Source organism: Hipposideros armiger, unplaced genomic scaffold (genome assembly GCF_001890085.2).
Source record: "Hipposideros armiger isolate ML-2016 unplaced genomic scaffold, ASM189008v1 scaffold_13, whole genome shotgun sequence".
NCBI lineage: Eukaryota > Metazoa > Chordata > Mammalia > Chiroptera > Hipposideridae > Hipposideros > Hipposideros armiger.
Genome location: NW_017731363.1, coordinates 3,462,871 through 3,489,129, shown reverse-complemented (window position 1 = coordinate 3,489,129; position 26,259 = coordinate 3,462,871).

The following is a 26,259-nucleotide window of genomic DNA, read 5'->3' as shown; positions in this document are numbered from 1 at the left end:
AGGATGCCTTTATTTCTCCTTTATTCCTGAAGGATAGTTTTGCCTGATATAAAAATCACTGTTGAGATTTCTTATCTTTCATCACCTGAAAATGTTTTACTTATGTTGTTCAAACAGATTCCAACACACAAATGAAGTTGAGACAGTGGTTCACACAACTTTAATGGAAAATGGCAGGGATAAAAATACTGATTCAGAATCTTTCTTTCTCACACCCGGTTATGATGAGTTCGAAATGACACACATTATAAGTAGCACTTTTTTTTTTAAAGATTTTATTGGGGAATTGGGGGAGGGGAACAGAAAAGTTGCTGTCCTTTTGTTCTTCAGTCTAGTTGTGGAGGACGTCACTTCACTGGCCCATGTTGGTATTATCATTGCGCTCTTCCCGGCTGAGGCAGTTGCTTGCTGCCCATTGGACACTCTCTCAGGGTGGCCCACAGCAGCTCACGAAAGTGCACGCCAGCTGCCAGCCCAGCCCCACTGCAGCCTACGCCGTCGCCGGCGACTCACGGCAGCCCAGCTCCAGGTCGAGCTGTTGTTCGCCATCTTAGCTGTAGAGGACTCAGCGTCACTGGCCCTCATGTGGGATCCGAATCAGGGTCCTGCTGCTCAGAGCTGGCGTCCCAAGCCAACCTTTAACCAATGGGCCACTCGGCCAGCCCCCAATTTGTATTTCTTAATCCCCTTCACCTTTTTCACCCTGCCCGCAACCTCCCACCCATCTTTCACCTCCAGATAGATGTAGTACCCATCTGACACCATACATAGTTGTTACAATATTATTGACTATATTCCCTATGCTACACATTATATCCCCTTGACTTATTTGTTTTATGCCTGGAAATTTGAACCTCTTACTTGAACCTTCACCCTTTCCCCCCTTTAAAACATTTTTCAATTACAGTTGACATCTTTAATATTAATTCGTAGTGATAACTTTTTCAAAATTAAACTTTTCACTTTGAGATATTTCAGAATCAGATGTAGGTGCAAGAAATAATACAGAGAGATCTTATGCACCCTTTACCCAATCTCTCTCAATAATAATATTTTGCAAAAATATAGTAAAATATCAATGCTGGGACTTTGACATTGATACAATTTACTGATCTATTCAGATGTCCCCAGCTTGACTTGTATGTATTTATTTGTGTGTGTATTTAGTTTTCTGCACTTTAGTGATATGTTTAGGTTCAGGTGTTCTCCACTGTAGACATGATACAGAGCTATTCCATCACCTCCAGGAACCTTCTTGTTGCCTTTCTATAACCACACCCACCTCCTTCATGTCATTCCTTCCGTGGCTTCATCCCTAACCCATCTTTATACTAATATGTTCTCCCTTTTTATAATGTTGTCATTGCAAGAGTGTTATATTGATGGATTCATATCATATTTAACCTCTTAGGAATGCCTTTTTTTCCATTCAGCATACTTCCCTGGAGATTCAGCCAACTTGCCGCATGTATCAGTAGTCTCTTCCTTTTTATTGCTGAGTACTATTCCATGGTATGAATGCAGCATGATTTGTTTATCTAGTCTCCCACTGAAGGACATCTGAGTTATTCCAGTTTTTGGCTATTAGGAATAGCCAAAACATTCATGTACAGGTTTTTGTGTGAACATAAGTTTTCATTTCTCTATGATAAATGCACAAGAGTGCAATTACTGGCTAGGATGGTAATTACATGTTTAGTTTTATAAGAAACTGGAAAACTATTTCCAGAATGACTGTACCATTTTATATTCCCACCAGCAGTATAAATGATTCAATTTCTCTGCATCCTCATCAGCATTTGGTGTTTCCACTATTTTTTAATTTTAGCTATTCTGATAGGTATATACTTTGTTGTGGTTTTAATATACATTTGCCTTTGGACAATAATGTACAACATCTTTCAATGTGCTAATTTGCCATCTGTATGTTCTTTTATCTGAAATGTGTATTCTGTCTTCTTATAATAATGTTTATGTTTTCAATGCTTAGCTTTGAGAGCTGCTTAGATATTTGTAGATACTACTCTTTTGTTGGATATGTGGTTTGCAAATATTTTGTCTGCAGCTTGACTTTTCATCCTCTACAGAGAGAGTTTTTAATTTTCATGAGGTTTAATTTATCAACTTGTCCTTTTTTAGACAGTACTTTTGGTATCAAGTCTATGAGCTCTTTGCTTAGTCGTTGATCCCAATTTTTTCTTTGTCTTTTTTCTAAAGGTTTTATATTTTACATTTCACATAAAAGTTTGTGACCCACTTTGAGCTAACTTCATATAAGGTGTGAGATAGGTGGAGGTTCTTTTTTCTTTTTTTTCCTGCGTATGGGTATCCAACTACTGCAGCACCATTATTTAAATGGCCTTCTTTCCTCCATTGAATTGCTTTTGTACCTTAATAAAAAATTAGACATATTTGTGTAGGTCTGTTTCTGGGCTCTCTACTGCATTTCACTGACCTATGTTTCTATTTCCCTGCCAAACCGCAGTGTTGTGATTACTGTTGTTTTACAGTAGGCCTTACCATCAGGTAGAATGATTCCTCTTACTTTATTCTTTTTAAAAAATTGTTTTAGTTATTCTAGGTCCTGTGTCTTGCCATCCTAATTTTAGAATAACTTTGTTTATGTTTCCAAAAGTCTTTCTGAGATTTTGATAGGAATTGCATTAAACCTACAGATCAACTTGAGAAGAATTGACATCTTTAGTATGTTGAATCATCTATGAGCATTGGATGTCTGTATGTATTTATTAAGGTTTTCTTTGATTTCTTTTTGCAATTTTCAGGATACAGACCCTGTACAGTTTAAAACAAATAAGTTTCTACCTATGTATTTTGTTTCCCTTGAAGATGTTGTAAATGGTATTATAGTTTAAATTTTGGTTTACACATGTTTATTGTTAGTATATAGAAATGAGCTTGAATTTTTGAGTGTTGATCTTGTATCCTGCGACCTTGCTGAACTCAGTTTTAGGAGCCCTTTTTTGATACTTCCTTGAGATTTTCTACATAGCCATCTTTCTTGTGTTATGCCATCTGCAAATAGGGACCGTTTGATTGCTTACTGTCCAATCTGTATACCTTTTATTCCCTTTGCTTGCATTATTACTGTGTTTAGAAATTCTGGTGTTACGTTGAATAACAGTGGTGAGAATGTAGTTCCTTGCCTTGTTTCTGATCTTGGGGGAAAACATTCAGTCTTTTACCATTTAGTATGATGTTAACTGAAGGTTTTTGATAGATTATTAACTTGAGGTAGTTTTCCTCTATTCCTAACTCTCTGAGAGTTTTTGTCATGAATGGGTATAAATAATATTATAATGGATACATTATTGATTTGTTTTGCAAATATTTGACTAAGAATTTTTGTGTCCCAAGTCCATGAAAGGCATTGGTTCTGTATTTTTCTTCTCCTGTCTCTGTTTGGTTTTGGTATCAGGGCAAACTAGGCTCATAAAATGAGTAAAGGTTTCCTTCTCTTCTATTTTATGGAGGAGTATATGAAAAATTAGTGTTAGTTCTTTAAACGTTTGGTAAAAATCTCCAATACATTTTACCACTTAGAATTAAGTGTTGAAACTTTAATTTCTCTCAGGTTCCTTTGCCCTCCTCACTTTTAACTATTATTGTTTAGGTATCAGATGGTGTTTTCATTTTTGTTTCTGTCATCACATATGATTTACAAAACTCATGATAATATTGTATTTGTCCATATTTCTGCTCTTTTTGTTCTTTATTGCTTTTTATGTTTGAATAGTATTCTGTGGTATCGGACATACCACCATTTAACAATTCACCTGTTGAAGGACACCTGTGTTGTTTATAGTTTTTGGCTATTAAGAATAAAGCTGCTAGGGCCGGCCGAGTGGCGCGATGGTTAAGAACTGGATTGGGATGCCGGAGAGCCCCGGTTCGGATCCCACATATGAGGGCCAGTGACACTGCCCTCTACAGCTAAGATGCTGAACAACAGCTCAACCTGAAGCTGGGTTGCCTTGAGTCGCCGACGGCGTAGGCTGCAGCCCCTGTGGCAGTGGGTTGCCATGGGCTACCGTATGTAGCCAGCAGCCAGCGTGAGCAGCCAGCAGCCAGCGTGAGCAGCCAGCAGCCAGCGTGAGCGGCCAGCAGCTGCAGTGAGCGGCCGTCCAGAAGCCGGCGACTGATCTGCCTCGCCCGGGAAGAGCACAATGATGGTGCCAACTTGGGCCAGTGAAGCGACGTCCTCCACAACTAGACTGAAGAACAAAACAACAGCAACTTGTCTGTTCCCCTTCCCCCAATTCCCCAGCACTGTTCCCATCCCCCCAATTCCCCAATTAAAAAAAAATCTAAAAAAAAAAAAAAAGAATAAAGCTGCTAAGAACATTCATGTCTTAGCATGACACTCAGGTTTTTGTGTCATCATGGGCTTTTATTTCTCTGGGATAAATACCCAAGAGTGAAATTACTATGACACAAAAACAAAACATATACATGTGGTAATTGCAGGTCTAGTTTTATAAGAAATTGCTAAACTGTTTTGTAGCGTGGCTGTTCCATTTTACATCTTCTCCAGTAATGAATGAATGATCGACTTTCTTTGCATACATACTTCTGCTCTTTCTGTTGTTCTTTCTTCCTTCCTGGTGCTTCAAGATTTCTTCTGTCATCATAACCTTTCTGTTTGAAGATCTTCCTTTAGCCATTTTTTAAAGAGTAGGTCTGCTAGCGACAAACACTTTTATTATTATTTTTTGTTTGAGAGTGTATTGATTTCACCTTTATACCTGAAGGATGGTTTGCTCGATATAGAATTTGTAATTGAGAGTTCTTTTCTTTCAGTACTTATACCTGTAAAGCTATTGGTAACACCAGAAACCAACATGGAAAACAGCCATGGAACAGTGACTAACCCAATTGTATTGGAAAATAACAATAACCAAAGTATTTCCTCCTCATTAACTTATGGTGAGTGTGAAATGACACATATTACAAGTAGCACTATTTAACCTATATTCATCAACATTCTTGATACAAGCTAATGGAAGCTTTTTGTTTTCTAACATGCCTCTTCTCCATTAATATTCCCTATAACGTAGGTACTTTTATTACCCCCAATTCCCAAAGTCACAGAGCTTGTGAGTGGCATTTCTGGAACTCTAACCCAGTTTTCTCTTACTTAAAAGCTTGTGTTCCATAACAGTTTCCTGTATTGCCTGCCCCAAGCCACAGTGGCAAAGATGATGACACCCCAGGTTTCGTGACCTCTAAGGGCAAACCTTCCTAATATTTTATAGTTCCTTTGTGTCTCTACTTCTAAGTAGCTAATCTCTTATTAATATTCTAGTGCAGAGCTCAGCAAACTTTTTCTGTAAAGGGCTAGATAATAACTGTTTTAGGTTTTGTGGGCCATCTCATGTCTGTTACAACTACTCTGCTGTTGTAGTATGAAAGCAGCCACAGATGTGGTAAATGAATGGGTGTGGCTGTGTGCTAATACAATTTTATTTATAAAAGCTGGTGGTGCAATTGGCCTGTGGACTGTAGTTTGCTGATTCCTGTCCTAAAGACCCTTTTCCTTTAAGTTATTTTGTTACCCAAACTAGTAGAAATTTCAAAAAATTGTGCTCTTTATACTAAATGGGTTCTGTGATACGCTGTTATTAACAGTATAAATTGGTGAAAACTCTCTGAAAGGTAATTTGTATAAAAATCCACAGAAGGATTTATGCCAGTTGACTCAGTAATTCCATTTCTATCTGAAGGTATAATTAAAAAAAGATTTGTATTAAAATTTGGATCTAAGAATGTTCTTTACAGAATCATGAAGAATTAGAAACAGCCAAATAAACAACCATAAGGAATTACTTAAGTGACTCCTGGTATAGTCATGGTATGTGAGGCAGTAAAGCATAATGGTTAAGAGCCATAGGTTCCTGAGTCAGACTGCCTGGGTTCAAATCCCAACTCTGTATCTTACTAACCATGTGATCTTTAGCCACTTCTCTAACCTAAATATTAGTTTCTTCATCTGTGAAGTGACAAAAACTATAGTACCTCCTTCATAGAATTGTGAGAATCAAATGAGGTAATTCATCTGAAGCTCCTAATACAACTCCCAGGGCATAAGTGCAACATAAATGTCACCCATCAGAAAAACATGATGACAGGGATGCAGACTTGAAAAAAAAAAGAAAATGGAGAAATGCTCAAAATGTTAATTGAAAAAGCAATATTCAAATTATATATAAAGTTTGATTTCACTTTTGTGTTAAAAAAAAAGAAATAGAAAAAAGAATGGGAGACATTAGCAGATTAATGGTTCAGAGTTACCTGGCTTATAAACAGACAGACTTAGATTTTAAAAGTGGCTCTGTAACCAGCAGTGTGATCTTGTTCAAATAGCTTATCTTCTTGGGGCCTCAGTTTCTTCATCTGCTGAGTGTTAGGATGATGAAACCGAGCTTATAGATGTAAAATATTTAGCACAGTGCCTGATATATAGTAGATACTCAATAAATGCTAGCTACTTTAAAATCTTCTTAATTATACTCACCCATACTTTTTAGGCTGTCTTCAGGCAACATATCACTCACTAATAGTGAGTGTACTTTCAGAGTGTCAAAGGGAGCAGTGGGATCTCAGAGCAACATATTCACATATGCATCTGTGGCCTAAGAATTAAATTTATTCAAGACAATGAACAGATTAGATTTGTTCAAGTACAACAAATTCAAGACTAGCAAAGGTGAAAAAATGCTAACAATTATGCAGATGGCATCAAAGAAACTCATTTAAGGAAAAGAAATAAGTATAGAAAAAAAATTCACCCAAGTAGAAATTTGTGAATTAGAAATCAATTAGATTAATTTTCTGAGGCACTTTCATGGTAGCCTTGCATGAAAAAACCAGGATTTTACTTTTTCTCTGTATTTTTAAAGGATTTCTTGGTGATCCAAAAAGAAATGTCCGTATTTCTAATTATCATTTGACGGTCGCACGAAGGAAGGACAAACCTATGCACGCAGCCCGCTACTTAGTTCGTGTTTTGTTCTCCAACGAAGTCCTGATTTGCAGCTCAGTAGGTGTCAATCCCTACCTACCAACCTCTAGTAGCCGCCAACCCCTAGATCCAAACAAAATGGCTGCAATAAGAGGTATGTAAAATCACTATGGAATCTTGTTTTATAATCATTTGGTCACCTGATGGATGTTATTGGCAGTTGAAGAAATAATGCTTAAGTCTTGGTAAATCTTAGAACTATTCATTTTGTCACCTGTCTGACCCAGATTTTACAATTTAATAGTATGTAATGGGTAACAACTTCTAAAGAATAAAACTTGTTCATAGACTGGTGGAATAAGACAAGCTTTATTGATTATAGTTGCTTATGGTTAGTGCTAAGTCAGCTCTTCAGTGCTGAAACTTGAAAACAGTGCTAAAAAAATAAAGAGAAAAACAAAAAATAAATGTGGGAGAATAAAACACATTTCAGTGCTAGTAAATGGCAACACAGAAGTAGAATCTCATGATTAATCCACGTTAGCCTTCTTCCTTTCTGCCTTCCAGAAATGTGTATGGAGGTCCTAGAACTTGTGGGCACTGAGGCTATAAGGAATAAGTATTTCTGCCCACAAGGAGTTCACAGTCTAGAAAGGGACACATTGAGGGAAACAGATCAATGAATTCCAATCCAGTGTGATAATGTGGAAGCTCAGAGAGCAGAGCAACTACTTTGAGGGCATTAGGGAAGGCTGAGGACAAGACATTTGAGTTGGATTTGAAGGATTCCTTAGCTAGGTGAAGAAAACAGGAAGGGCATTTTAGGCAGAGGGAATAGCTTATGGGGAAGATAGACATGTAATGTGCACAAATAAATAGACCATGGTGTAATAATGTTTGCAATAATACTATTTTCTCTTTATAGGTTTTCTTTTATTTTTAGTTCTGACTTATCCATTGGGTTATTAAATGGCATTAGCACCCTGAAATGGATGACTTTTTGTTACACACTTTTTAAAAAAGCACCAAAACCTCGTTACTGGCTCCCTAGGTGTTTTAGGAAATTGCACATTGGAAGAAATGAGATATTCAGCAAAGCATCCTCTTTGGATGGAATTTCTAAACTCTCAGAAAGAGTCAGAGAAAAGGATGACAATTAAAAATAGTCATAGGAATGTAAAGTATAGCATAGAGAATATAGTCAATAATGTTGCAACAGCTATGTGTAATGCCAGGAAGGTACTAGACTAATCAGGGGGATCATTGCCTAAATTATATAAATGTCTAGCCACTATGCTGTACATATAATATAAAATAATATTGAATGTCAACTGTAACTGAAAAAATAAATTTAAAAAATAACATAAAAAGAGAAAATTTCGGTATTTTAAATAGAAAGTTTCTTGTTAGTTTCTTTGTTAATTTTTTTCTAATTTTCATGAATGCTTTTTACTATTTGCAGAGTATCTGGCAGCAGTTTTTCCCAACCATGATTTGAGTGAATGTGGAAAAGACTGGAAAGACAGTATTACCTATATCAATTCTCTGATCCGTTATTTATATTCTTATCACATCAAGAAAACAGCAGTAAGTTACTTTTCACCTAAATATGGTCACTTTTGTATAAGTGTACACTGTATACAACTCCAGACTGAAAGCATGACACATAGGATCTTCAGGCACATGTTCAGAATCTTGTTTATTTAAATTTAGGGGCAGGGCACATTCTCTCAAAAGCATACTGCCTATTTACTTCACTCTTTAGTGTTTATGCTCCATAAAAATATCCTTAAGATAAAATAAATTAAATATAATGTTCTAGTTAGTATGTTTGAAGCCAAGGGCTATACTAGAAGAAAAACTTTGGCTACAAAGATATTTGGCAAATCTTTTTCAGTATCCCACTGAGTAACACAGAAAAGAGCAGACTGGTACTGCTTAGCTTTCTAGTGGTAGCTAAGGGTGGTATGGGACAAAAAAGGAGGCACTTTGTCACTTGTTCACTTTCAGTGATGGCAGAACCTGGTGAAAATAATGCATGTCATGAGGTTAAAGCTTTCAGAGATATTTTATATTCTGTATGGTTACATGGTAAATGGGAATCTGGCTTCTCTGTCATCCATTCTATCTTCAAAATCCATTAGAGATTTTTTTAACACGAATGGACCAGTAGGGAAGAATGTCCAGTCTATTCCCTTCTGACAAACTTAATGACAATTCTTAATTTCTACCCACATCTCTAAAACCCCATTTTATTCTCACCATGTCTCCTGTGTCTCTAGAGTAAGTTTATGAAATATGTTTGCCAAGAATATTTGTAGCTGAGCTTATGTTTTCCTGGTGAACGGCTTGATTTTAGTGATAGCTCAAGCACCATCTGTCTGAAACCAAATCTGCTTATTTTTCACATTCCCTTTTATATCCTACAAAAATTGCACCCTAAACATTTGAATGTAAAATTAAGATACTGCCTGGAAAATGGTAATTTGCATATTTGCTTAGACATCGGAAGAGAAGCAGCATCTGCCAAGTGCCTGCTGTGTACTTGACTAAGAGTAGGGTAGGTCCTCACCACTCAAAGTGGGTACGTGGACCAGCAGCAGCACCACTGGAAAGCTTGTGAGAAATGCACAGTCTTGAGTTTCACACTAGAGTCACTGAGGCAGAACTTGCATTTTAGCAAGATCCCCAGGTGATTTGTGTGCACATGGAAGTTTGAGAAGTCCTTACCTATAACTGTGGTTGTCAACCCTGGGTATATATTAGAATCATGTGAGACACTTGTTAAAAAGTGAATAATGCCTGAGCTCACTCACTCCCTCCACCAGAGGTTCTGGTTGAATTTTCTGACTGTATGGCTTAAGCGGAGCTTTTATTTATTTTTTCTTAAGATGCCAAGGGTAATTCAAATGTTCAAATGTGTAGCCAGATTTTAAAGCCACTGGGGAAAGAGAAAACAAACATTAGAAAAACAAATAGAAGTTGTCATCTTCAAGAAACTCATGTATTTGTTTATATCCTAAATGTTTATTAAGTACTTATTTTGTGTCAGCAATTATCATTCAGTTCATTAGATAGAGCTACCAAGTCCCCCAAGAAGCAGCAGTCATGGCAGCTTGAGGAAGAATCCACACCTATACTACTTTGATAGTGGCACACAATATCTCTGCTCCTTAGCCCACATTATTAAAAACGGTTGCTTCCCCACCAGCCTAGAGGGCCCTGGTTGATGATAGAGCATATCCATACTTCCTCACTGTGGGACTTTGTTTATAGATATAATTTTGTGTTTCAGGGAGACACTGTTGTCAACAATCAAGGCGCTACGAATCCCAATACATCAGCATCTGCAGGTTTGAATGATGAGGATGGCGATAGCCATGAAAGCAGTTCCCAGTTATCTCAGCAAGCAGCTGCCTCAAAAACAAGAGCAAATGGCAGTTCTCAGCAGAACATCAATGATCTCCCTAAAGTATTTATAGATTTTCCAACTGATGAATCAAAGATACCTTTGGAAGACCGGAGTGAGTTTTAAAATAAGTTCTCTTGATGGTAGATGTTGAATCTGGGTGATGCTTTTATGGGGCTCATTGTATTACCTTTCGCCTTTTGTGTATGTTAGAAATTTTTCCTTATAAGAAATCTAAACAACTTAATCTCCTATATTAAGGAGTTAATGAAATATAGATACTTAGTCCTGAGACTGATAGTTTTCTTTAAATTTTAGATAAACAATAAATATTTTCTTTTTTCTTAATTAAAGTTTACTGGGGTGACGGTTGTTAGTAAAGTTACATAGGTTTCAGATGTACAATTCTGTAATACATCATCTATCACATTGTGTGTTTACCACCCAGAGTCAGTTCTCCTTCCATCACCATATATTTGATCCCCTTTACCCTCTTCTACCACCCCCCTCCCTCCTTACCCTCTGGTAGCCACTAAACTATTATCTGTGTCTATGAGTTTGTTTCTTCATTTCTTTTTCTTGTTCTTTTGTTGTTTTCAGTTTTATATACCACATATCAGTGAACTCATATGGTTCTGGACTTTTCTCTGTCTAATTTCACTTAGCATAATAATCTCAAGATCCATCCATGTTGTAAATGGCACTATTTCATCTTTTCTTATGGCAGAGTAGTATTCCATTGTGTATATATACACCACATCCTCTTTATCCAGTCATCTATCAGTGGACACTTTGGTTGTTTCCATGTCTTGGCCACCGTAAATAAAGCTGCAATGAACATGGGAGCACATATATCTTTATGGATAAATGTTTTCAGATTTTTGGGGTAGATACCCAAGAAAGGCATTGCTGGGTCATATTGTAATTCTATTCTTAATTTTTTGAGGAACCTCCACACTGTCTTCCATAGCAGCTGCACCAGTCTGCATTCCCACCAACAGTGTCTGAGGGTTCCTTTTTCTGAGACTGATAGTTTTAACATTAAGCGAAATCTGCTATTTTTCCTTTGGAAAGCAGTTCTCAGCAGACTTCTTTGACTGAGTGTGAACTCTCAGGTTAGACACCCTGCTCAGCAGGTAAAGATGAAGGAGCTACCAGATGAGCCAGAAACAATTCAGGGGTCTTGCTTTCTGTGTGTCAGGCACATTGCAGGTGCTCCATAAAGCGTTTTTACGTGAATTAATGAATCCCATTCCTCAGAACATTGTGCCCTCATGCTAGCTGTCTGCCGGAGGTGCTTCCTGCTTCATTAGTGTAAAGTGGCAGTGGGTTCTGTAGGTGACTGTGCCACCTGCCCCTCTTGCTTCCCAATGCCCTCTTCCCAGGATGCTGGGGTTTAGGGGCACCTGAGGTAGCAAAACTATTTTCTGTCTCTCCCCTGTCCCCTTGTCAACCCTAGGTAGAACATTACCTGTGAGCCTATTCACATGAGATTATTTAAATGATACATCTTTATAATATACTTTTTCCATTATAGAAGTAATATAACTACTGTATTTGTTAAGGTTGTACACCATAGAAATAGACTCTGGCCAAATTAAACTATCACAACCAAAATCACCTGATGAATAGCTCCTAGATTTAAAGAAGCAAAGAACAAACTGAGCTGCAGGCAATAGCCAGAGTGGCCCCAAAACTGTGGTATCTGGGGTCCATCTGGGTCTCTGGGGCTTCATGTCTACAGTGTCCATGATATCCAGGTTCTAGGTTTCTCTTGTCACTGTTCAGATTTTCAGGAGAAAGAATCCGATTTGGGGAGGTTGGGTTACAGGTCTCTGACCCTGACTCAACTAGAACCAGGGGCCAGCGCATTGTGAGCCAGCCAGTCACCCCAGTTTATATGTAGTCCATGGTACCATTTTATTTTTAAAAATGGACAATATTTAGGAGGGAAGAAAAGCTACCACAATCAAGATGTCTTAAAAACTATTATGGACGTTCCAATTTTTTTCCAGTTTTTTTCTTACCTTTTAAAGTATTGTGGTCTTTATAAAATTACTCTTCTTTTTTATTTATTTATTTTATTTATTTATTATTTATTATTAGTTTCAGGTGTACAGAACAATGCAATAATTATCCTTTTCACCCCTCACAAAGTAACAAACCCCCACCCCCATCCACTGCCCTCCCACCCCCGATATCATACTTATCTATTACAATTCCATTGACTCTATTCCCACACTCTACTCCACATCCCATGACTATATGTATATATAATTATAGTTGACATACAATATTATTCAACATCAGCTTCAGAACTAGTGTGGTGGTCAGGCCTCTACACCGTCTATGAACTGATCTCCCTAACAAGACATGAGTCCAACTGGCCCCCTAAAAAATATTTACAAAATTATTGATTATATTCCCCAGACTGTCTTTTCTATCCCTGAGGCCATATTGTAGTTACCAATTTGTATTGTCTCGTCCCTTCCCCTTCTTCTTCATCCCCACCCCTCCCAACTAGCAACCCTCAGTTTTTCCTCTGTGTCTCTGAGACTATTTCTATTTACATTTCTTATTTACTCAGTTTTTTAGATTTCACACATAAGTGAGATCATATGGTATTTGTCTTTCTCTGACTGACTTATTTCACTTAGCGTAAAAATTATTCTTCTTTTTAAACATGATATGTATATGTTTTTTTCTCAATCTCCAATCATCATATTCATTGCTTTTAACAAGTATGTGAAATTCCATTAAGTGTACTCTAATTTATTTAACTACTTCCCTCTTGGTTTTTTTTGAGGATTTTTTTGGGGGATTATCAGTCATGCAAATCATGCTGCCCCAAACCCCAACTTCATTCATATAACTTTTTTTACATATTTTGGATTCTTTCCTTAAGTGAGGTTCTCAGAGTTTGAGTTATCAGGTTAAAGAGTATAAACTTTTTTGTGACCCCTCATTAATATTGCCAGGTTAATCTTCCAGAGTTAAGTCTATGGACCCACTGAGTGAATATGGAAGTATTTTAATCTCTCTTGGTAAATGTTGGGTCTGGGGAATTCAACAATTTATATTGTCATCCATTAAATGATGGATGTTCCAAGATGAAAAATATGCTTCCTGACTTGTGAGGATCAAATTGTATTTCTCTAATATATTTTCTTCAGCAAGTAATTCTTTCTTATATGTAAAATATAATACTCTTCAGTATGGTTAATTTGAATCACTACGGACTGAAGAAAGGTGATGATTAGGTTACAGAGTTGAGAAATGAAAACAGGCTTAAAATTTATTTCTTAGTTCAAATAAGTTATCTAAAAAATGATATCTAAGATGAGTTTGTTGATTTTTAAATGTTTAATACCAAATAGAAAAGCTGCATTTTTAAAATGATAAATATTTCAGTAAGCATCATGGTGCTTATTTTTGAAAAGGCATTTTTTATAAGTAAGAAAAACAATGCATTAAAATGACTTAGAATTTGTACCTAAATGTAATGAAAAACTGACTGTGACCTAAAAGGTAGCAGAACACTGAATTGTCCTCTTGAACAATCAGAGCACATGTAAACACACCAGCAGTGATTCCTGTCTCATTTCTCATGCTGTCTCATGATACACTAAAAACTGAAGGCTTTCATTTTTTTAACCTCTCAAATTCTTGAGCCTAAAAATTCAGAAAAATCAACCTTTCTGTTACAGGATTTTTAAAAACTTGAACCTAACATCTGCCATGAAAATTGACATCTTCTTTCTCTTTTGCTTCTAGGATATATTGGACATCCAAGTAGAAATATACAGGTATCATATAATGTACTGGATATAGCAAAAGCGAAGTCTCACCCACAGCTGTCAGCCAGATACCTTATTTGCATCCTGTTCCCAGAGGACATCCTGATAAAAAGTAACGTCAATGGCAATGTGATGCGTGGCGTATATGCCCTTGACCCCAATAGGATTGACGCTCTCCGAGGTTCGTTACAGGTTGAGCATGTGAGAATAAGTAAAAGCCAGTTGTGTTAGAGGAAGGCATAAAGAAAAGTCCATTCAGTTGGTGTGTTCTGAGGAGAGGGAGCTCTGACATATCCCTCATTAGGGCACAACAAGGAGCACGCTCATGAATTGTGTTTCTTTTTGCATTTGGGTTCTCGGGACTAATTGCTCTGTCTTGAATGGTATTATTAGTACAGGAAAGACACTATTGACAGTGGTATGGACTGGTATGGACAGTCTCTGATATGGACTGTCAGGAACATGGAAACTCAAACACCTTCATTCACTGAGGATCAAGGTAGAAGGTGCTGGGCTATGTCAGTTTGCAGAAGTGTCAACAATAGCACAGCAGGCTAATTTGCTAGTTTTTTCTTGTGCACATGAGCATGGTTTAGTCTTTATGACATATATAGATGAAATAATAAAGTTTCCAAGAGCAATTCTGTGAAATCTTAGATTTGGACAAAGCAAGATGCAGAATATTTCTTAACTTGTGTCACTGGTACCCAGCAAAGGCATAGTTCTGAGCCCCAGCCTGATCTCAGTTGGTTCCTACCTTCATATCATGGGTTTTACATCCAACAAATTTGAACAATACTTGTGTTTCAGGCTAAACTAAAGAAACCTGGCTTATAGCACCTTTCATAAGCATTTGCAGTCATCTAATCCAATTGTTTACAAGGTTGTTTTTTTTCTTTACTGTAATTCATAGTAACATATACATTTTACATTGTGACTTAGTACATGTGTGATTTTTAAAAAACTGAAGCAAAATTTTCAGGAACAGTACTTACTCTTTCTATGAGAATACATTCCATTGTTTTCGATTATTATACTTTTTGGAAAGTGCTGCTATCACTGAATTCATGACCTAGTAATTGGTCACATTTTGCAATTTGAAGATCACTCAGCTAGCCCTCAGGGCAAAAAAACGGAAACCCAATTCCTCTTACCTTATAGTAGAAAAAGAACAGAGTTTGTAACCAGTTTGGAAATGCAGGTGTTTATAGAAGAAATAATGTCTTTCTAATTAAAAAAAAGGTTTTTAAGTGAGGAGGAAAATGTGAGTAGTTTTTTAAATATCTGGACTAGATCAATTGCTTAAAAGTGGACTACAGATATTATTCTATGTATTTCATTTTGTTTGATCTATTACTGAATTATCTTACAAATCAAGTTGTCCTTTGTAGTAAAAAATATTTAGCACGAATTGGACATACTATTCACATGGGGCATATTTTAACAAAAAATTTCCCATAAGAACTCAAAGTTCTACTCCTTTGTAGAAGGGCAGCCATGTGTTATTTCAGCCGAGAGAATACAGTAGAATCATCATTGTCCTGGGGGCAGCGCCAGGCCCAATGAGGAGAATCTGGCAAGAAAGCATATTTTAGTTTAATATATGGGCAAAATGAACTTGGAAAATGAAACGAGTCAGAAAAGAATCAGGCTGAGTGACCAGACATGAGATGCCTGCACTTGTAGACTGGGCTTTATGACCTTTAACATTTCTTTAGAAGTATCAGTTTGGTATAAACTATTTAAAGCATACAGAAATGTACAGAAAATAATATAGTACAATATTAAACACCTGTCTACCTAGTACAGATATAGACATTTTACCTTTTGTACTCCAGGTTTTTTTAAAAAAATAATAAAGTGTTACTGATATCATTAAAACTCTATCTCATCATCCCTTTCCCCTGTTTTTCTCCCCAGAAGTAATCACAGTCTTGGAGTTGGGTCTATCATTCTCATGCATATTTTATTCTTTTGCTACCTATATTGATAGATTCACAAATAATATGATGTTGTTCTTTAGCTATTTTAATGTACATAAATGGGGGTATATAGTACATATCCTTTTACAGATTTTTTCACTGGACATTATATTTCTGAGTTCTACTTCATACATTTTGCTGGTTGAGTTCCCATTGAATGAATAAACCAGTTTATTCTTCTATTCTAATATAATTTTTTATCCTAAGATTTTATTATTTGGTGGGATGGGGACACTTTTGGAAAATAGTAGTCAAAGGTAAGTATATCCAGTAGCCAAAGGTATTGATTTCATATAAGAAACTATTATTTGATGCTCTCTGATGAGAATTCAGTATCACTTAAGAGCTCTTTAAAGAATGGTTTATATGGGGAAAGTTAATAGGCTACAGATTTGCAATCAGTGAATAACCTTTACTCTTATATCCTTCCATCCAGTTCTGCATATTACAGAACTGTAAAACCTTAGCAATAGGAAGTGCATTACAGGTTCTCTAATCCAACTTCTTACCCAAGCAGGAATTCCCATATCAGCTTTGACTTATAGTTGGCCTCCCCTCAGCTTGAACACTTCCATTGGTGGCAGTTCACATTTTAAAAAGGCTCTAATTCATAAGAAAGTTCTTCTTCCAGGTGACTCAAAATTTACCTCCCTGCAAGTAAAACACATTTGTTCTACTATACATATCCCTTCCAGAGCTAATTAGGGTAGATCCAATCACTTTTCACATGATAGGCCTTCAAGTATTTAAAGACAGCTATTATCTGTCCTAGCTTTGCTGTCATGGGCAGATAGGACAAGCCTATGTTCTGTAACTTCTTTTTTTGTTAATAAAAATGTTCAGGATATAGCTGATACCAAAGCCAGTGATATACCACTAAAAACTTCCTTCTAGGCTACCGCTGATCTATTAATTAGTCCTTTGAGTATGAAAGCTTTTTAACTTGGTTGGATATATGCTGTGTTTATGGCATTGCCTTGATTTCCCAGTTTATTAATCCTATTGAAAAAGAAATGAGATTTATGTAGCCAACTAAGGCTGGCCTGTAGTGATCACCAGATCTTTTTCTAAGGGCTCAAAGGAAGTTACCAAAAAATGTATCTGAGGGCAACTCTGCTCTTCTAGTTAATGCCTCTCTTCCCGACCTTGCCCTTTGTCTTTCCACTTTCTCTAAGAGTGCTCCTTGAGCTGTGTTGCTCTGTCGCCTGCCCTCATGGAAGTTTTCCTCTAACTGCAAGATCTAGACTTTCATTCCTTTGTCTGTGATAAATCAAGCAGTACCACAAAATGTGGCAGTTGTAGCTTCTTGCCTCCAAGGGTATGAAAGACACTGCCCCTTGTGTGTTTCAAAGCCTTGGCATGTCTTTATTTGATATAATGACTTAACATGCACATTTTGATAAGTTTAGGAATAAGAAAAGTTTACATTGGGTACTGAAGGCAGCAGAGGATTTCCATTCTGGTTATGTAGCAAAGTCAAAATCATGGGATGTTATTGTGATCTAAGACTGGTGCTATTTCATATTATTGTCCTTTTAGATGAAAAGATTTGTCAAACTAATTTAATAATAGGTATAATCTGTGTGTCTTAATTAGTTAAAGTCTAATGACCCTTTCATAGACACAACAATAGAACTAAGGCGGAATAAATTCATTTCTCTGAGAAGTGATTTCTAAGTTAACTTATGTTTTGTGACTTTACCACCAGAGTTTCTCGAAGAAAACTACCCGAACTGTGATCTAAGAGAAGCTGGATATGACTGGAAGTTGTGTGTGGCGGCTATCAATAGCCGTATCCGTAGTCTTAGACATCGGCTCAGTAAGTCCATACCTAAATCACAGCCACTCCCAGAGATGATCCCTTCAATCAAGTCGGAGCAAGAACATACTGAATGAACTGATATTGACTGTAATACAACATGTCAGCCACCCTGCCTTTTTTTTCATACTGTTGCATTATCCTGTAACTTTCTCAAGTTATAATTCCAAAATTAGTCTGTTATTAGTGACATTGTAGGTCTGCATTCATACCTGAAGAAATAGCCAATGTTCTTTTTCTGCCCACATACGAGGGAGAATTGCATAAGAAAGATGTGTAACGTTTCCTCTCATAAGCAAAATGATAGGCAGTATTCTGATAAGAACCTCTAATTAAGGGAATGGTAGTAAACTCCATAAGGTTGTTTTCATTGCTGTTCTTTTTTTTTTTTAGTTTCAGGTGTACAAAATAACATAACGATTAGACAATTTATATACCTCACAAAGTAATAACCCCAATGTCTGTTTCTCATCTGACACTGTACATAGTTATTAGAATATTATTTGCATTCTCCATACCGTAGTTTACATCCCTGTGTCTCTTGTAACTACCAATTTGTACTTAATCCCTTCACCTTTCTCACATAGGCCCCCCAGCCCCTCTCCCATCTAGTAACCATTAGTTCTCTGTATCTAGGGGTCTGTTTCTGTTTATCTGTTTGTTATTTTGTTTAGATCTCACATATGAGTGAGATCATATGGTGTTTGTCTTTCTCAGTCTCATTTAATTTAGCATAATACCCTCTAGGTCATCCATGTTGTCAAAATGGTAAGATTTAATTTTTTTTATGGTAGAGCAGTCTATTGTATAAATGTACCACTATTTCTTTATCTAGTTGTCTTTTGGTGGGCATTTCCATTGTTTCCATATCTTAGCTACCATAAATAGTGCTGCAGTGACCATAGGGGTGCACATGTCTTTTCAAATGAGTGTTTTAATGTAGAATGAGAATAGCATGTCAATAGAAAGTAATAAGTAGAGCAGTCAAGCAATATAAGTTGTGTGGAAGTTGACAAGTCTTTTTATCTTTGTGACTTAGAGATAGTTTAAGATGGTTTTATATAATCAATTTGTAGAATAGATACATTATTTTCATGATTTATCTTTTGAAAATTTAACTTTTAGAGTGTTTTAGTGATAATATAATTAGTTTTATAAAGATAAAAGATTTACTTTTTAAGACTTTGTTCTCCAAATAAATAATTTGCTGTTAGTTTCATTTAGCTTAATAAAACTATAATATTTCTACACATATCTTTATATGGTTAGGCTATGCCTACAGTGATCTTAAAAAGTAGATAATTTAAGCCAAAAAAATCTTCTATTGAGGGCAAAAAAGTTTTGAACAGTTATTCAGATTAATTCATCTAAGATATTCTTTGGCTTCACCATTCAGTTTCACAAATAATTTTACAAACTGCTGGTAATAGAGCTAATGTGGAAAAGTAAAATTATATCCTAGGCAAGATTAAATTTCAAATTGTATATGCAGATTTCGAATTTGATTTGTATTTTGTGGTATTTGAAATATTCCCTGGATTGGAAGCAAAATTACAAAAACAAGGGCCGGCCGAGTGGCTCAACTGGTTAAGAGCTCGGTCAAGAGTGAGAGCTCTGAGCAACAGCAGTTTGATTCCCAGCCTGAGCTGAGCAGCCGCTGAGCTGCCAACAGGCGGCAGGATGGCTCAGCTTAAAAAAAAAATTACAAAAACAAAAACTTCATATTTACAAAAACTTTTCAAGATTTATATGGTTAACTTTTTATGGTGGTTGCTATGTAAGTTATTAGACCATCCCGAACTTTTCTTTATGTTGGTAATGTTCTATAATTTTACATTGTTCAGTATGGTAGTTGTTAGCCACACATGGCTCTTGATCAGTTGAGATGTGGCTAATTAGACAGGGGAACTAAATTTTAAATTTTACCTCACTTTAGCTAATTAAAATCTAAATTTAAAAAGCCATGTCAATAGTGGCTACTGTATTGGAATGCACAATTCAGAATTCCCCCCGTTTTTTAAAAAAAATGTTTTAAATGGTCCCCATGGTTTGAATCGTAATAATAAACACATAACTTCTTTAAGAATCTGATTGAGAAAATAAATTTCATGAAGGTCCTTCATATTTTACTTTATAGTATTTTATTTTTTATGTTTTATTTTAAATGAAGTTAGACCTTTTCTGTTTACAGAATTTTACAGGTTTATTCTTTTATTGTATTGGTCCAATGTCAAACATTTTAAGTGCCTGTTTTTAAGCCTTGATCTTAATAAATAAATTTTAATATGTTTTTGTGTTTCCAAAATAAATAAAGTGAATTCACATTTAAAATGTTCTTAATACAGATGTTTGGGGTTTTTTTTAATGGAGTAATTTATAGAACTTTTACTAATATCATTTATGGTTTTTAAAAAATTAATGGTAACGTATTTTTCAGCCAGGGCCATAAGTGTGGCACAGTTAGAATGTTTGCTTTCTTTCTTGATGAGGAAAACAAAATTGTTTAACTCAGTAATTAATAATTTACTATTGTGAGTGTAATTGTAAGGTTAATGAAAACTTTGGAAGTGTTTTGTCTTTGTTCGATAAAATATTTGTTAGTAAAGCATAAAATATTTCATACTTTAATATTTATTAAGTATATGGTAATATTTTTGTTTTGGCCAGCAAGGCTTAGATTCTCAGCTCTGGTTTTCACTTTTCACTATAGCCCATATTCACATCTAGTAGAGTACAGTAGTCCCCTCTTATCCATGGGGATGTTCCAAGACCCCTAGCAGATGCCGAAAACCGTGGATAATACCCACTGAACCCTATATATACTATGGTTTTTTCCTATACAGACATGTCTATGATAAAGTTTAAACTACTCTTGCACTTTGGGGCCATTATTATGTAAAATAAGGTTGCTTGAACACATGCCCTGTGATACTATGATAGTCTATCTGGTGACTGATAACTAAGTGACTAACAGTGTATACAGCATGGAGATGGTGGACAAAGGGATGATTCACATCATGGGCAGGATGGATCAGGAAGGAGTGGGACAGCATGAGATTTCATCATACTATTCAGAATGGCACACAATTTGGAACTTAAGAATTATTTCTGGAATTTTCCATGTGATATTTTAAAACCTTGGTTGACTGCGGGTAACAAACGGTGGAAAGGGAAGCATAAGGGGGGAAGTACTGTAATAGCTGCAGCATTCTGCAACGTGGCAAACTAACCACATTCATTCTTGTATAGGAGTAAAGTGCTTGCCACCCCTTCCTTCACCTTAAGTTATTTTAACTCACAATACATTAAATTTGCTATGACCTTTTTCACCATGACCAAAAAACCTGCTCATCCACTTTGAGACAGGATAATTGCTAATCTCAAATTAGTAAAATCAATGTGGAAGATTGATGGGTGATAGGCACACCACACAGGTGGGCAAGAAATACTACTTTTTCTATAACTATGTAATTTCTATTTGCTAGTCCAGGCAGCTCCCAATTTTTTCAAGCAGGCTTTCTGGTCTGGAGGGGCTGGAAGCTACCCTCAGCCTTGGCTATGAATTGATATGTGTGCCTGGACGTAGCGGGAACCCTGCACGCCAGGTATTGGCTTTATTCTGGAGTGAGCAGCTCCACTTTCTCAGCTTCAGCGAGGCTTCCAGGTGTTCCCTGCAACCTCTCTAGCCCACCTGCCAGCTAGCCAGGAAGACGCTGAGTGGTGGAGCTGTGACTCAGCACCTCGCCTGGGTGTGGGCAAACCAGGCTCTAAGGCTGGCAAATTCTTTGAGCACTCGAATCAGGCCGACCAGCACCCTAAAGAGTTTCCTGGTCAGAATGTGCCCCTACGTGGTTCTGCAGATGAGCAAAGCTGCTGGTTGGGGATTACTACTTGTGTGCTGCTGCAGGTAGGAACTCAGCTGGCCAAGAGCTGATTGTTGCGAGCTCCTTCCCCCTTCCCTGTCTCAGTCAGATTCCCAGTGGTTGAGCCCCTGCAGATTCCGCTGTAGTCCCCTGGGGCAAGACCAGAGTAGAGGTTCCCACGAAGCACCCACAATGCTTGGAGGCTGGTTGTAACCTGGGCTCTCTTCCCACTGGAGGAACCATAGATTCCGGGGAGACCTCCACATGGTGCGATGGCCTGGGAGTGGGCAATGAGCTCACCTGTAGCCATTTGTCATACCCTTTTAATGCAGTCTGTTTTGGTCTGTGTGCAGGGTGCGTCACCCTCACCCTGTGTTCAAAGATTCTCCCAGTGGTGTGTCCTTCATGAGTTAGTTGTTTTCGGGGTAGGAGAGTTGAGACATGTCTGGAAGGAGCTATGTCACCATCTTGGTGACGTCACTCTAAATTTCTATTTTGAGCCTCTATGCACTGGGTGTAGAAACTTTGCCTTAGTCATTTAAGGCTTTTGAGTTTCCCAGGCATGTACGAAAGGACCCAGGACATGAACAGACATAGGTTTGGGAGCATACCAATGGGATTCTCATCCTTTTCTCAATTGCTTCTAAGTTTTAGAGGCCTTGCACAATGCTAAGGCTGAGGAGACGGATTCAGAATCAGGGTCCTGTCATTTTTCTTAGCCCTTATCGGCTGAGCTGTGTGTTTGTCTCGTTTGGTCTTTAGTCATTGACCCAGAGCCATTCTTATTCCTGTCCACAATAGCTATTCAGTTCCTCTCTGCTCCTTCTAGGTCCCTCTTAAAACTCATGGGAATGGTTTTACTGCTGCTTTATTATTTTGCGTCACAGGAAATGGGTTTAATCCAGTTCTCCATATACTTCCATGTGGGACCAGCTACATACGAGTAATTTGCAGGGCCCAATGCAAAATGATGAATTCAATTTTCATACTATTTAAGTAACACAGTTTTATTTTAGGATAAATTGTACTTAGAGAAGAGTTGTAAAACTAGTACAGAGAGTCCCAATAAACTTTTCACCCAGATTTCCCTAAATGGTTTTTTATGGTTTCAGATGTATAGAACAATGTGATAGTTAGACATTTACACCCCTCAAAAAGTGATAACCCCCAATCTACTACCCTCTGACATTGAATATAGCTGTTACAATTCCATTGACTATATTTCCTATGGTGTACTCCATCTCCTGTAAAAAATAAATAAATAAATAATATATATATATATATAATTATATATATATATATATATATAATTATAGTTGACATTAAATATTATTCAGCTTCAGATGTACAGTGCAGTGTTCAGGCATCTACACAGTCTATGAAGTGATCCCCTTGACAAGTCCAGTGCCCATCTGGCACCCTACATAATCTTTACAACATTGTTGATTTTATTCCCCAAACTATATTTCATATCCCTGTGTCTATATTGTGACTACTAATTTGTACTTTCTAATCCCTTTACCTTCTCCCCCATTCCACCCCCTCCCACCTAGCAACCCTCAGATCTTTTTTCTACATCTCTGAGTCTATTTGTTTTGTTCATTTATTCTGTTCTTTAGATTCTACATATAAGTGAGATCATATGGTATTTGTCTTTCTCTAACTTATTTCACTTAGCATAATATTCTTTAGGTCCATCCATGTCATTGCAAATAGTAGGATTTCATTCTTTATGGCTGAGTAATATTCCATTGTATAAATGTACCACAGTTTCTTTATCCAATCGTTGGGCATTTCAGTTGTTTCCATATCTTGGCTATTGTGAGTAGCACTGCAATAAAACATAGGGGTGCAAATATTTTTTTCAAATTAGTGTTTTGAAGTTCTTTGGATAGATACCCAGGAGTGGAATTGCTGGATCATAAGGTAGTTCCATTTTCAACTTTTTGAGATACCTCCATACTGTTTTCCACAGTGGCTGCACCAATCTGCAATCCCACCAACAATGCACCAGGGTTCCCTTTTCTCCACATCCTCGCCAGCACTTGTTGTTTGTTGATTTATTGATGATAGCCATTCTGACCGGGGTGAGGTGGTATCTCATTGTGGTTTTTATTTGCATTTCTCTGATGATTAGTGACATTGAACATTTTTTTCATATGTCTGTTGGGCATCTGTATGTCCTCTTTAGAGAAATGTCTGTTAATGTCCTCTGCCCATTTTTCACTTGGGTTGTTTGTTTTTTGGTGTTGAGTTGTATGAGCTTTTTTCTAAATTTTGGATATTAACCCCTTATCAGATGTATCATTGGCAAATATCTTCTCCCATTCGGTGGTATGTGTTTTTGTTTTATTGATGGTTTCCTTTGCTGTGAGAAATCTTTTAAGTTTGATGTAATCCCACATGTTTATTTTTTCTTTTGCTTCCCTTGCCTGAGGGGATACACCAGTAAAAAATATTACTAAGGGTAATGTCTACAAATTTACTTCTTATATTTTTTTCTAGGAGTTTTATGATTTTGGGTCTTACATTTAAGTCTTTAATCCATTTCGAATGTATTCCTGTATATGGCATAAGAAGGTGGTCCATCTTCATCATTTTGCATGTGTCTGTCCAGTTTTTCCAGCACCATTTAGTACATAAACTGACTTTACCCCAGTGTAAGTTCTTGCTTCCATTGTCGTAGATTAGATGACCATATAGGCATGGATTTATTTCTGGGCTCTCTATTCTGTTCCATTGATCTGTTTTTATGCCAATACCATGCTGTTTTGATTACTATAGCCTTGTAGTATGCTTTGATGTCAGGTAGGGTGATACCTCCCACTTTGTTATTATTTCTCAAGATTGCCGTGGCTATTTGGGGTCTTTTATGGTTCCATGTAAATTTTAGGATTATTTGTTCTAGTTCTGTGAAAAATGTCATTGGTAATTTGATAAGGATCACATTGAATCTATATATTGCCTCAGGTAGTATAGACATTTTAACTATATTCTTCCTATCCGTGAGCATGGTATAAGTTTCCGTTTACTTGTATCTTTTTAAATTTCTCTGTTCAATGTCTTATAATTTTCTGAGTACAGGTCTTTTACTTCCTTGGTTAAATTTATTCCTAAGTATTTTATTGTTTTTGAAGCAATTGTAAATGGGATTGTTTTCTTAATTTCTCCTTCTGATAGCTTGTTATTGGTATATACAACTGCAACTGATTTCTGAATATTAATTTTGTATTCTGCTACTTTACTAAATTCATTTATCAGTTGTAATAGTTTTTTGGTGGAGTCTTTGGGATTCTCTCTATATAGTATCATGTCATCTGCATATAATGACAATTTTACTTCTTCCTTTCTAATTTGGATGCCTTTTATTTCTTTTTCTTGTCTGATTGCTTTGGCTGGAACTTCCAGAACTATGTTGAATAAAAGTGATGAAAGTTGGCAACCTTGTCTTGTTCCTGATCTTAAGGGGAATGCTTTTAGTTTTTCCCCATTGAGTATGATGTTAGCTGTGGGTTTATCATATATGGCCTTTATTATGTTGAGATATGATCCCTCTATTCCCACTTTGCTAAGAGTTTTTATTTTAAATGGCTGCTGGGTTTTGTCAAATGCTTTTTCTGCATGTATTGATATGATCATATGATTTTTATGTTTTCATTTTGTTAATGTGTATCACGTTAATAGATTTGCGGATATTGAACCAACCTTGCATACCAGGAATGAATCCCAGTTGGTCGTGGTGTATGATCTTTTTAATGTATTGCTGAATTCGGTTTGCTAATATTTTGTTGAGGATTTTTGCATCTATGTTTATTAGGGACATTGGCCTATAGTTTTCTCCTTTTTTTTGTAATGTCTTTGTCTGGTTTTGGCATCAGGGTGATAGTGGCTCTGTAAAATGAGCTTGGGAGCCTTCCCGCCTTCTGGATTTTTTGGAATAGTTTGAGGAGAATAGATGATAATTCTTTTGTGAATGTTTGGTAAAATTAATCTGTGAAGCCATCTGGTCCAGGGCTTTTGTCAGTTTGGAGCTTGTTGATTACTGATTCAATTTCATTGGTAGTAATCAGTCTGTCCAGATTTTCTGTTTCTTCTTGATTCAGCCTTGGAAGATTGTATGCTTCTAGAAATTTATCCAGTTCTTCTAGATTGTCAAATTTGTTGGCATATAGTTGCTCGTAGTATTTTCTTACAATTTCCTGTATTTCTGTGGCATCTGTTGTCACTTCCCCTCTTTCATTTCTGATTTTATTAATTTGGGTTGTCTCTCTCTTTTTCTTGGTGAGTCTGGCAAAGGGTTTTTCGATTTTGTTTATCTTTTCACAAAACCAGCTCTTGGTTTCATTGATCCTTTGTATTGTTTTTTTGGTCTCTATTTCATTTATTTCTGTTCTAGTCTTTATTATTTCC